Raw genomic sequence first — 12,632 nt, forward strand, 5'->3', positions numbered from 1 at the left:
GCTGCAGACTTTTGGTGTGGGAGGGGGCAGGGGATTGGGACATGGGACGGGGTGAGGTGGGTTCTGGGAAGCGCTTAACTGGGAGGCTCCCCGGAAGTGGCGACATTCTCCTCGCTCAGCTGCTAGGTGGAGGCATGGCCAGGCAGCTCTGCACACTGCCTCCACCAAAGGCACCGCCCCTGCAGCACCCATTGGCTGGGAGGCAGCCAATGGGAGCTGTGGAGGTGGTGCCTGCAGGCAAAGGCAGCACACAGAGTCCTGCTCTTCTTCAAGATGTAATCACCTTCAGCAGACTTTAGGGTCTTTTGAATCTGAGCATCATCCCCTATGTCAGCCGTCTTTTTTGATCTAGTGAGAGAGAGAGAGAGAGAGAGATTCAGATTATCAGATTGCAAAAATGAGAATAATTTACTTCTGTTGATCCAAACAATTAGCCAATTTTGGAGGTTTTGCAGGTTGTTGCCATTGGGAGGAAAAATGGATGGAATCTAGTATTTCTTTTATGCACTCCTTTTATTTACAAAGAATGTATGTAAAGTTCTGTTTCTCTGGACCCAATAGGAATCAAAGAAAAGGAGACATTTTCTTTGTTCATAGTTCCAAGTCACTTTCCATCTCTTAGCTTTGCTCAGGGTTGTGCTACAAATGTGTTACTGGCTGTATCTTAGCTTCCTTGCTGCTGTCTCTGCTTCTGTGGTATTTCTACACACTCTCTCTCTCTCTCACACACACTCACACTCACACTCACACTCACACAGCACTGTTGTATTTGGTCTGGGAGGTAGATGCTTATAGAGACATGCTAGTATTAGTTTCCATATCCACAGAGACATTCTGTGATACTATTTTCATAATAACTACATAATATCAACCAGAATTCATTAGTTGATCTCTCCATATCCAACCTGTCAGTCCTTGTCCTCAAAGGAAACCTACATGATTTGAATGAACTTGAAAGCTTTAAATCATAGCTTTGCCAGACACTAAAAATCATGGACTCAATAGAGACACTGCTTTTTATGTCTCATTACAATAATCTGTAATTCACTAAACTATCCTTTGTCCTATGATTATGGAAGAAGTAATTGTCCACTTCATCTTGAATGGTCTCTTGCAATATGTGTTAACTCTTTATGTTTAACAATCTGTTCCACCTCATATTTAGCTGTGAAACTCTTAGTACCTTTCCGAGACCTGAAGAAGAGTTCTGTGTAGCTTTAGAATTTGTCTTTTTCACCAACAGAAATTGGTCCAATAAAAGATATTACCTTACTTACCTTGTCTCTCTATGTTGTACTCACATGCCTCAAATGATCAAAAAAAACCCTCAAACCCTTGAACTTCAAAGTCACTACAACACTTCTTAATTTTTTACCCTTGACGTTCTTGTTGTATTAATGATTTTTAGTCTTTGTTACTATTTTTATTATCTATATTTTACATCTTTTATTGTATTTATATTTCAGTGTAACATTCCTCTCTAATTTGGATTGTTGTGGGAGCTTTGTCTGGGAAAGCAAGAGAGACAAGTACTCAGTTCCACAGTACTCAGCACCCAAATTTTGGTACAGTTCATCAGCTTTCTAGCGACATGACAAAAATGATTTATGGATGAGTTCAAGTCTGGTGCATCATACACATAAAAATTGTTACCCCTAAGAAAAAGGTATGATCAAGGTATAGTATAGTTGATAGTCAACAAATAAATAGTGCGCTACCAGCAGTTTTCGGTTATTTCACTTACTTAAAAGTTAGCACTTTCAAAATTAAGTATCTGGGTTTATTCAATTAAGTTAATTTAATTAGTTTGAAGTTAAGGGTTGGTTGGACGTGAGCAACAGTTCTCTCACAGACAACTGAGTACTTTCAAAGATAATTGAGCCCTAATCCAGCAGTTTCACACTTGGATTCCTTGCCAAAAAACATAAGCTGCTATATTTCTTTTTCTAGGCTTCCATTGCTTATCTCTCTTTCTCTCTGCTGCCTCCCTGGCTAGTAAGGGAGAAATTTCTTCCTCACTGTGGACTCCTTGCTGATCAATATTAGTTATAGCCATACATGTATACTTTGGGGTATAGATAAAAAACGTTTAAATATCTGAGAGAAACATGTTGGTAGCAACAATGAATAGTTTAGTCCTAATATCTTCCAGCTTAAGCAAAGGAAATAAGTGACCTAACTGAACAGGGCGCATGTCAACCTATTTAAAATTTGGGGTTGTTCCACCTGTTTTTCCATTACTGTGTCTATACACTAGCATGTTTAGGGATATTAGTCCTTAAACTTTCTCTTTCTGCTACAGAAATTATCATTCTAGTCTGGAGCATCAGTTTTACTGAAAAGGGGATAATGCTGAAATTTGCATGCTAGCTGAGTATTATTTGAGAGCGTAGTTATCACTGGATTCACATTTTCTGTATGGATAATTTGCAGAAGTCGTGGCCCAGGATCCAATTGTGTTACCTGTACAAGCACAAAACAAAAAGACACTTCATGCCCCAAAGAGCTGACAAGCTAATACAGGAGACAACAGATAGATACAGACAGATGGGGGAGTACAAGGAAACAATGAGACAATATTGGTCAGCATGATAAGCAGCCTAAACATTATCAAGTTTTTTGTAGGCCTCACAGTGAAGTAGAGTTTTAAGGACAAGACCCTTTAGTTTTTACTTTGGTGTAGCTAGTCAAGGTAAACTTCACATAGAGGTGTAGGGTTGCTTTTGAGTAGATGCATTGAGGTAAAAACAGTTTGAGCCTTGTCTCTGCTATGATTTTACATTGAGAGAGCTATCTTGAGATAATAAACATCCTTTCTCTTTTAAGTCTTTATTGAAAAGAAAAAAAAAACTTTTTTTTTCCCTTTCAGTGAGAGGGACACTCATCCACTCTGACTTAGAATAAAGTATATACTGGAAGCTAACTCTATAGAACATCATGAATGAGAAACTATTATTTGTAATTGATTTTGTGGTTTTCTTATAAGCAAACTGCAACATAGTGGATGCAATGAGAACAAACATATGTAAATAACCCCACTAAAATGACATTTAAAAATTAATATTTCTATAATATACAAAAACATATATTCTGAAAAATTAAAAATAAATACTGGCCAGTGATGCTCTTAAACTGTAATATTGATTTGGTTTTGAATGGTTAAATTATTCTAAACACTGTTTGAGATAAACCACTGGAGCTAAGTCATGTATATGGCTAAATCATGTATATACCATTTCACTTCCTTACCACAGTATTTCACACCTTGTGGCTGAGCTGTGTAGACAGTCTGCAATCCACTGAACTCCTTCATTCAAGACAGACTGACCTCAACATTCTTGCATGTCTGCTCTTCTGGCTTTTTGGCTACTATGTAGGTTAATGATTGTTTAAAAGGAAAAAAATTCAGCCAAGGGAACGTTTCAAGAAAAGCTTTCTCTGAGCACACCTGTATCAGTGGGTTGTCTTGATGAAGCCAACTTTTCCTGTATAGTCTGTACAAGAAATTCTTAACATTAAGCTTTAGGAACAGATGAATTAAAGAAATTAACTGTAAACAATTATTCTTTAGACCATCGGAACACTACAAAAAAATCTGTGTACAAGTTTTCACAGAGAGTTAAAAATATTTTGTTCAACTTTTATTTCTAAAAACAAATAATCTTGTTACAGTAGCAGGAATGTTAGTCAACTCTTTGATTATCAGACTTCTGTATTTTTGTATCAGACTTAATTCTGTATTTTTGTGTCTTGAAGTTAACCAAGTTTAGTCTTATGTCTTGACAGATTCATACTTTCCATTATAAGTGACTTTGTTCTCTGCCAGCAGAATGGCATCTTTTTCAAAGTTTTGCTTAAATTATCAAAGGTAACTATTGGACTTTTGTAGAATTTATATAGCGGACTTTTCAGTTAGAATATATGGGTTATTTTATAAAAGGCAAATGAGTCTCTTTATGTTTACAGTAATTTAGTGAGCTGTTTAATATGTTACTAAACTATTTAATGTTTCATAGATATATTTTTGCAACTTTATGGAATAACAAAACATTTGGCAGAAAACAGAATCTGTTAAGCTTAGTTTCTGTTTATAAATTAAAGTTCTCTAGAGTGTGGCTTGACCTAAGTCTGATTTATTGCTTTACTTGGCCCTGGATCAGGCTAGCTGTGGTTTTTCCATTCCCGTTTCCAATAGAGAATTAGTGTGTTTGAATTTCAAGTCCTTGCAGAGCAGATGCTCTCTAACTGGGTACTGAAAGCTTTGTGTGGTGGGTTCTGATTATAAAACTAAGCCAGAAGTTTTAAAATATTTTTTTTATTCACATGCAGATTTCAAAGCATGAAATTATCTTGTCTGAAGTGTTTGTCTGAATGACAAGCACATGCATTTTTTGCCATGTTTTAAAAGCAGATCCGCAACAAATATATAGCCTGTGTTTTAATGGATAAATTGCTCTTTTGGCTTAAATTAAACTAGGTTTTGTTATGATATATGGACAAAGGGTATCTACTATAAAGTAGTAATTTCTATGTGTTTTGGGTAAAATGAGCACCATGGTGGTATGTTCTTCTAATATAAATTTTGAATGCTCTTTCCAGTTAATGAGAGAGTTACATAATTGCCTCAAATATGAAATGTATGCTAGTGATGAACAGATTTTAGTTTACACATATTCATTTTTTCTATATTTCAAATAAGGCTGTCAAGCAATTAAAAAAATTAATCCACATTTTCAAATACATTGATTTCAATTACAACATAGAATACAAAGTATACAGTGCTCACTTTATATTTATTTTATTATAAATATTTGCACTTTAAAAATAAAAGAAATAGTACTGCAGTCTCTATCATGAAAGTTGAATTACAAATGTAAAGTTATGTACAAAAAATAACTGCATTCACAATAGAACAATGTAAAATGATTCAGCCACCATTCCAGAGGACATGCGTTTATGCTGATGATGGATTCTGCTCAGTAACGATCCAAAGCAGTGCAGATCAACACATGTTCATTTTTCATCATCTGAGTTAGATGTCACCTGCAGAAGGTTGATTTTCTTTTTTTTGAGGTTTGGTGGTTTGGGTTCTGTAGTTTCCGCATAAGTGTTGCTCTTTTAAGACTTCTGAAAGCATGCTCCACACCCCGTCCCTTTCAGATTTTGGAAGGCACTTTGGATTCTTAAATCTTGGGTTGAGTGTTGTAGCTATTTTTAGAAATCTTTACATTGGTACCTTCTTTACGTTTTGTCAGATTTTCAGTGAAAGTGTTCTTAAAACAAACGTGCTGGGTCATCATCCGAGGATATAATATGAAATATATAGCAGAATGCAGATTAACACAGAGCAGGAGATATACAATTCTCCCCCAAGGAGTTCAGTCACAAATTTAATTAATGCATTTTTTTTAAATGAGCGTCATCAGCATGGAAGCATGTCCTCTAGAATGGTGGCCAAAGCATGAAGGGGCATGAATGTTTAGCATATCTGGCTCGTAAATACCTTGCAATGCCAACTACAAAAGTGCCATGCGAACGCCTGTTCTCACTTTCAGGTGACATTGTAAATAGGAAGTAGGCAGCATTATCTCCCGTAAATGTAAACAAAATTGTTTGTCTTGGTGATTGGCTTAACAAGAAGTAGGACTGAGTGGACTTGTAGGCTCTAAAGTTTTACATTGTTTTGTTTTTGAGTGCAGTTATGTAACGAAAAAAATCTGCATTTGTAAGTTGCACTTTCACAATAATGAGATTGCACTTGTATGAGGTGAATTGAAAAATACTATTTATTTTATCATTTTTGCAGTGCAAATATTTTTAATAATACAAAGCAAGCACTGTACACTTTGTATTCTGTGTTATAATTGAAATCAATATATTTGAAAATGTAGAACATCCAAAATATTCTATTGTTTGACAGTGTGATTAAAACGATTAATTTTTAATTGTGATTAATTTTTTGTTACTCACATGAATTAAATTGTGATTAATCGACAGCCCTAATTTCAAATAATAGTGTTTAATCTATTGCTGCTCTCATAACTGTCAGATTTTTTTTGAATGGCAATATTGAAATTTTTCACATCACCTAAATGATTAAGCACAAATATTCTTTTGAAATATTCTTGCTAGGCCTATGGCTGTTAAATAGTTTTAAGATCACTCAGTATTCTTTGTCCAGTTCTATATTGTACCTATCTATTTAGTATCTTATATTGAAGGATGAATAGTCCTCTCAGTAAAATAAACAAAATATATTTATATGCAGCAAAGTTATCCTGGAATATAGACTAAATATATTTTCAGTGGCAACACAGTATTTGCTTTAATGTTTTTTTCCTTAGGCCTGATTATGTAGGTTGTTACTAGTATTGCACAAATTACTTCACTAAGAATGTATGATAGCATGAAGCTTCAGCATGTTAGCTTTTAAACATAATCATCTATTTTAAAAATTATCCTTCTAATGCAAAATGAATTGACAATCGCTTCATTTGAGGATTTACATTTATCCTTATTAAAAACTGTATTTAGATTGTTTGAAGTATTGATATTTTATTTGAAGTGTGTAGATTCTTTACACATGCAGCTTGGCTTGCTGGTGAAACATAAATGAGTGAAATAGGTTATCATCAGCATTTTCCATTTTAGGGCCTGATGCAGGGCCCACTGGAGTAAATGGAAAGACTTCCATTGATTTCAGTTGGTTTTGGATTAGGTCTTTTGTATTCTTTACCCATCAGAGCCTCACCTAGGACCTAATCCAAAATCCATTCATGTCAATGGAAAGACTCATTAGATTTTGTATTTTGAAATGTATTAATGTTTACAAAAATTCAGGCTTACTTTAAGGTCAGAATATCATTACATGTCCATTATCTTATCTGTATTTTTTATTATTTTTATTACAGTAATGCCTAAGGACCCTAATCAAGACCCCAGAGTACTGGGCATTCCACAGACAAATAACACAGAATCTCCATTCCACTGAGCTCAGAACAAAATGTGGGTGGTTAATAACAGAGACGTGAGGGGCAGAGAAGGGGAAAAGACAAGTTTACAGTAAAGACACATGTTTATGCGTAAATTAGTCATGACAGAAGTCACAATTTCTAAACAGTCCTGATTTGTAAGCATCGTGGCAATGGAAGGTTTTAAAGCAGATAAACAGGTGATCAAGGCTAGCACTGTTTGAGCAAAAGCATTTGTTGATGGCACAATTCAAATTTAGATTTAAAAGGCTAGATGTAACTTTATTGTAGAAAGTTTGTGATGTAATTTTATGCTTGATTCAGTAGAGAAAGTACCATGGAGAGGAGGTGATGTGGAGTGACCAAGAAATTAAGAAGAGATTAATGGCAGCATTTTGAATGGATGTGAAAGGGGCAAGATTGGGGGCATCAAGGCCAGGAGATTACAGAAATTGTGGTGTGAGATAGGGGTGAGGAGAAGAGTTTGGGCAGTTGGTCCAGACAGAAAAGATTGGATCTTTAGGATGTTAGAGATGAAGGAGAAATACAATATAAACACAGTCTGGATGTATGGGCCAAGACAAAGATGATACCTAGAGTCTGTTTGCGCATATGGAGATATACCGTAAAGTTTGATGGGATGTATACATATACACATATATCAGAGTATACTGTTCCTAATTTGTAACAAATAATTAGTGATTATGACTGATGCTGTATTATGGTATTGAAAAATAATCCCAGAAGACTGACTATGTCAAATAGTTTAACATGGGTTATTAAAAATGCAAATGATTGATATTAAAATGAGGTTTTACTGGTTTTTCAGCTGCTGCATTCTAGATATATATAAATTGTCAGTGCAATTCAGTACCAGAACAACTGTGCAGTTGCAATGTCTTGGTGATGGACGTAACTTTTGCTGAGAAGTGTACGTTGTTTAATGCTGTTATGAAAAATAAATAATTCTGGAAATAATCAGATCTAAAATTATGTACATTTTCAGTTTCATATGAACAAAGTGATTAGGTTAAACTGTAACCAGCATTTTAAAAAAATCATATGCAGTGAAGCAGGTACATGAGGAACACTAATTTCAACAGCATAATTGTCAGTTACACAATAGTTGTTAAATGCTTTGTTTTAAAGAATTTTTTTCCTCATCTGACAGACCAACCCTCCACACTATCTCTCACAAGAGTAGTTCCGTTGATTTCTATAGGAAGACTTGTGAGTAAGTTGTACTCTCATGAGTAGGAATTTGCAGGATTGGGGCCCTTAGTTTGTTATCATAGTTCACAAACAGTATTTTTCTTCATTCATTGTTCAGAGGCAATGACATTTTCTTCTAGGTTTATTACAGTTTTGTGCTGGTTGTTTCTATGGCAACAGTTTTTCTTGCACTCTGCTTCCAGGAAACCAGAGGATTCTATCAGCATTCTTATTTTAATCATGTCGTAATTATAATAAAAGTATTTCCAGTTTGTTTATCTGAAACCATTGTTTCCCTCTGCTTTCAAGCAAAAAACGCAATGCAAATTGCTACTTTTTAAGGAACATATCATACATACCATAGTTATATATTTTTGAGCAATATTCCGGCATTACAATATTCCGTTCATTTAATAGAAGTTGTTTGAATCAAGTTCACAAAATTCTTAAATTATATTCTATGATATCAAAACAATTAAAATTGTTGAAGATTATCTATCTACTTACCTACCTACCTACCCCAGTAAATTGTGCAAAATAGTCCAGAGGATCAGATTAAGAGCAGCATTTGGCACATATACTAATTTAAAACTTTACTTACCTCTTTACTTTTACCTTTCTTCCAGGTCCAAAAAGTAGATATACCAGCAACTGTTTGGCATATCTGTTGGGGTCACACTCCAGCATGCACTTTATGTTAATATCATACTCATTGATCACCACTAGAAGCTACCTATAAGTTAGGTAAGCCCTCTTTTCTCCAATATTGCTGTTTTTTAAATTGCTTTGTATTCCAGGGGCTATAAAATAAGAAGTGAAATGGTGCAATATTGGAGAAAATTGGGATGTACTTCACTTCCAGAATAAATGCAACGATAAATAATCTCTAATGCTATTTTATGGTGGGTGTGAAATTACCAGCAAAGTGCAAGTGGGACATGCTAGTGTATTAATTAAAAGTTCTTTCTCCTGTTTTCCTGGTTCATTCAACACATTAAATACTATGGGGCAGATCCTCAGCTGATGTTAATCGGTATAGTTCAATGGGGCTATGACAGTTTACACCAGCAAAAAGTCTACACCAAAATAAAAAAAAGTCATATTCATTTGCAGGATCCCAATTTAAATTTTGTTTTTTAAAGTCAGTATCTAAGAGCTAGGACAGATTTTTTTCAATAAGCCTGAGGGAGTTAATCACCCAGTTGCCCAAATGGAAAATCCTAGCCTAAAATCATAAATGTTGAGACAATGTCAGACTAAATGTACTTAAGTGTACAAATTCATGAAATGCATTATTTTAATTTTTCAGTGGTAGACATAACATTAAATGGGAAAAAAACCTTGCAATAATGCATTATTGCGGCTCTACTGATTGATTGATTTATGTATAAGTTGGTGAGTTCAGAAGTTTAAGGTTCCAATAGCACTGGCTATTCATCCATTCTCCACATATGCAGTGTTTTCTATTCTTGTTTTCCTTACTAAATGTTCAGCTTAGTATGTTTTTGTTTATAGTATTAAATATATACTGTACAATGTGGTGATCTTGCTGCATGATAGTGCATACATTGCTCTAAGAAATTTAACTTCTCTGCTCTCTTATTTTAACTACACAACCTTAAGATTGTTTCCTACATGCAATTTGTTATTAAAGAAAATGTGATAGGGTAAAAGGAATTTTCCATGTTTAATCATTTTAGTGATTAAATAGTTAAACTTTGAGTTTATTGCCTCATTGGTGTAGGGGTCAGGGAGAGAATATAAGGGGTATGAGCTCACAATGTGAAGGATGTGGGAGTAATATTTTCTGAATATTAAATGTTCTGATTTTTTGATTATTGTATTGTTTGCTATATGATTACCAGAGGTTAATTCCAGTAGAATCTGAGTGCATGTAGGCAGTAAAGTGCACAATCACTTCTGATAGCCCTATTCACCAATTCATACCAAACAATGCAGATGTCATATGTTTCTGAAATTTACTTCTGACCATGATGAGTTCAGCACCAGACCTTGATCCAGGAGAGGGGGAAATCCAGGCAGGAAACTGGAACAATAAATATCAGGATGGATAAGAATACAGCCCTCGAAGAACAAGAGGGGGAGAGTGACAGACTGCTGGGAAGCAGTCTGAATGTGAGGGGGGAGGTTATCTGGGATAAGTTAGGCCTGCCTAGCATTCTAGGTAATCTTGATATGTAAGTAGACTTTTACTCTGTTAAGAACACTTCTCTCTTGTTATGCTGTATGTCACAGTCCCGAGCAGGGCCGGCTTTAGGCACCGCGGGGCCCGATTCGAAGGAGCTGCCGCCGAAGTCCCGCTGCTGTCCTCAGTGGCAGCTCAATCGCTGCCGCAGAGGAAGGTCCCTCTGCCAAAATGGTATCAAAGACAGCGGCAATGATTGAGCTGCCGCTGTTGACAGTGCTGGGACTTCAGCGGCAGCTCAATTGGCTGCCGGTGCCTTCGGCAGCATTTCAGCAGAGGGACCTTCCTCTGTGGCAGCGATTGAGCTGCCGCCGAAGACAGTGGCGGGACTTTGGTGGCAGCTCCTTCAGGACGTTGCGGGCCTCTCTTAGGGGTGCGGGGCCCGATTCTGGGGAATTGGCTGAATTGCCCTAAAGCCGGCCCTGGTCCCGAGCAACAGCACTTGCATTTCCCCCTCATGATCCGGCAAGGGCACCCACTCTAGGCTCCTCAGCCATCGTAGATCCACATCTCTTTCACTCCTGGCTGGGTTTTTTCCAGGTTGCACTTTTCCCTGCCTGTAATGTGAGGTCCCCAACAAGTAAGACTGCTTTGCTTTCTCCTGAGAGGCTATAAACTGTGTAATTGCCTACAGCTATAAGTTACCACCCAGCCCTTTCTAGGCAAACACACACATTCTTAAGGTGAAAGCTTTGCAGAGAAAACATATTAAAAACAATAGAAGAAACCTACACGCATGCTGGTAAGCTTACCGAAGATCATCCCAAACTTTAGCAAGGGCTCTGGCAGTCCTTCAAACACCACCAAGGGGTTTTCTGTGGCTACAAGATCATATCAGCTGTTAGCTCGGAACAAGTGCACGCAAATATGGGAGTTTCTACAGGTTAAGACTTTGATCTTCAGATTCTGAGACTAGGGAATCAGCAACCAAGGGGTTTCTCCTCAGGACATAACTTCAAAAAGTTGGGTTGAAAAGTGGGATTTTGCATTCATCTCTTCCCGGGTATTTCTTATATAGCCCACTCAACTTTGTTTGTCCCAAAGGTTCCTCCTTTACTGGCATAGTATTTAAAATAGTGCTTTGAAGCTCACACTGGTTTACACTGGTTACATCTTACCCCTAGAGAAGTTGAATACAATCCCACAATAAGATGTCCATTTTGCATTTATAAAACAATCAACTGCAAAACTATTTAAACTTAATTCAGTAAGATCTCCCAACGAAATTGCCAAATCTGTTGCACTGTATTCCTCCTGTTAGAATTACACAATACTCAGTTTGAAAAGGTTGTTTTGGTCAGTGTATTCACCAGTGGTCACAGTTCCTGAAGAAGACGTGAGCCTATTAGTCATCACAGTTGGTATACAGGGTGCTACACCCTGGGGACTAAGCCTATGAGTGGGAGACTTGTAGTATTCCATCCAAGGACTTGTGAAGGCAAGAGACCTAACACATGAGGGGGTGTGTTGAGAGAGTTCAAACGTGCAGCTCACAGGCACCAGCTTCCAACTTTCCCCAGGGGTGCTCAAACCCCGCTCTGCCCCAGGCCCTGCCTCCACTCCACCCCTTTCCCCAAATCCCCACCCCTGCTTCGCCTCTTCCCACCCCTGCTCTTCCCCAGGCCCCATCGCCACTCCATCCATTCCCCTGAACCCCCACCCACCAGGCCTCTTCCTGTCCCCATTCTACCCCCTCCCCGCCCAGTTTTGCCTCTCCCCCAAGCACCCTGTGCCCGCTCCTCCCCCTCCCTCCCAGTGCCTCCCGCACGCTGTGAAACAGCTGATCTGTGGCAGGCGGGAGGTGCAGAGAGGGAGGAGAGGAATTGATCTGTGGGGCCACTGGTGGGCGGGAGGCACTGAGGGAGGAAAGAGAGGGGAGGTTGGCTGCCAGTGGGTGCTAAGCGCCCACTATTTTTTTTTCCGTGGGGGCTGTATGGCTGGGGCACCCACAGAGTTGGTGCCTATGGTGCAGCTAGCTCTGAATTGTGACACACACATTTGCTGTTCCTACTAGGCATGACTCTAGGGCAGTGGTTCCCAAACTTTAACAACCGGTGAACCCCTTTCACTAAAATGTCAATTCTCGCAAACCCCTTCCTAAAAATGAATATTTCCAGGTATTTTCTCCTTTACCTGAGTATAAATTATAAAAGCAGTGATCTTGGAAATATAAAATTTATTTTTATAACATGATTATTACACACTATTATTAATTATTATTTATCATTACAGTATTTTTATTA

General features: G+C 37.5%; 1 protein-coding gene and 1 long non-coding RNA gene across 7 annotated transcripts in view; both read left to right on the top strand.

Moving 5' to 3' along the window:
- NOVA1 (NOVA alternative splicing regulator 1) overlaps positions 1–12,632 on the top strand; it is a 222,245-nt gene that overhangs the window by 112,174 nt on the left and 97,439 nt on the right. The gene's annotated exons all lie outside the window — the stretch shown is intronic.
- On the top strand, positions 1,615–7,778 carry LOC120404442. Its single transcript, XR_005597987.1, has 3 exons — positions 1,615–1,666; positions 3,787–3,868; positions 6,912–7,778. It is a non-coding gene; the product is annotated as an uncharacterized LOC120404442 (long non-coding RNA).

Source organism: Mauremys reevesii, linkage group 4, assembly GCF_016161935.1.
Source record: "Mauremys reevesii isolate NIE-2019 linkage group 4, ASM1616193v1, whole genome shotgun sequence".
Lineage (NCBI taxonomy): Eukaryota > Metazoa > Chordata > Testudines > Geoemydidae > Mauremys > Mauremys reevesii.